Source organism: Lactuca sativa, chromosome 1 (genome assembly GCF_002870075.4).
Source record: "Lactuca sativa cultivar Salinas chromosome 1, Lsat_Salinas_v11, whole genome shotgun sequence".
NCBI classification, from domain to species: domain Eukaryota; kingdom Viridiplantae; phylum Streptophyta; class Magnoliopsida; order Asterales; family Asteraceae; genus Lactuca; species Lactuca sativa.
Genome location: NC_056623.2, coordinates 187531635 through 187532862, shown reverse-complemented (window position 1 = coordinate 187532862; position 1228 = coordinate 187531635). Strand labels below are relative to the sequence as shown.

General features: G+C 32.4%; 1 long non-coding RNA gene across 1 annotated transcript; it reads right to left on the bottom strand.

Annotated features, from left to right (window-relative positions):
- Positions 1-244: 244 nt before the first annotated feature.
- Positions 245-835, bottom strand: LOC111891192 (uncharacterized). Its single transcript, XR_002850106.3, has 3 exons — positions 725-835; positions 513-568; positions 245-372 (listed from the first exon to the last, which is right to left on the bottom strand). It is a non-coding gene; the product is annotated as an uncharacterized LOC111891192 (long non-coding RNA).
- Between the last annotated feature and the right edge of the window lie 393 nt (positions 836-1228).

Sequence of the window (1228 nt, the reverse complement as noted above, 5' to 3'; positions counted from 1 at the left end):
AATAAAATACCATAAATAACAAAGATAATTCATTTCACTAATATGTCAAATACAAATAATTATTCCAAAAGTGAGTAAATGTTATAAAAAAATGAACTCATTTATGTACAATTGCATCATCTAGCTTACTATGTGCCAACAACTCTCTGTGTGTTTACTTTTGCTTGAGTCTCGTTTCCTCCAAAGCTTCTAGCCATGCCAAAATATGATATCTTGAGTCTCGTTTCAAGAACCAAAATCACCTTCAATCACCCAATTAAACTCTAATGTTGGTAGACTGAGAGTTCCAAAATCAAGTTTACATCCATCACCTTCAATCACCCAATTAAACTCTAGATCTTCTGTTGTTTGAAAGAAATTGGTGTTTGTAATCTATGAACAAAAAACGCAAAGACCAAGGTTAACATTTGCTATATAGAAAGCACAACTCGACATATAAATATATAATACGCAACATAAACATTTTCATGAAAATGATATAGGTAAATAAGTAAGAGTGATGATATTGATACCTTAATTACGCCATTGGTGAACGAAATTTTAATTGGTTGATAGCAATACTTGACCTCTGAAAACAAATAAACAAAGGATCGCATCATACTTAGCTCAAGGAAGTAATTCTTATACATTGTCTCTACCAAAAGATTCATCATGGAAACATTTTTGTTGGAAATAACTAAACAAAAACCTAAATACTAAGCAAAAAAAAAATTATAGTTATCACCATTTAGAGCAGGATGAGGAGTCCGATCAGGCCATATGAGACCATTTAAGCAGAAATTTAAGTCATTTGGTGTATCTCCAAAGTCACCTCCATATGCCCAATATTTGCTACAACTGAACTCTGTTTTTCTCACACACCCACCAGAGATAAGAATTCGAGAGGTTTAATTTTGTATGAAATCCGTGTCAAAATTGATAGGAACTTTGTTCAAACCCTAAAAACAGGCGTATGTACACGAGCATGTGGTTCTTGATGAAACAAGAACTATAACCGAATTGCCACTGAAATAACAAAAGTGCATAATTGATGTATAAATATATATTATACCAACTTATGAGATGAAAATATGTTAAGGGATTAAGTAGAAGAAATTACCCAAGACCAAAAGAAAGAAGCTAGCTCAAACGCCATCTGCATACAGATTGATCATGAGTTATGAAGTTGTGTTATAGCCCTAAAAACAAACACTTTGTGGAAATGAAGAATCAAATGCAATAAATGCCC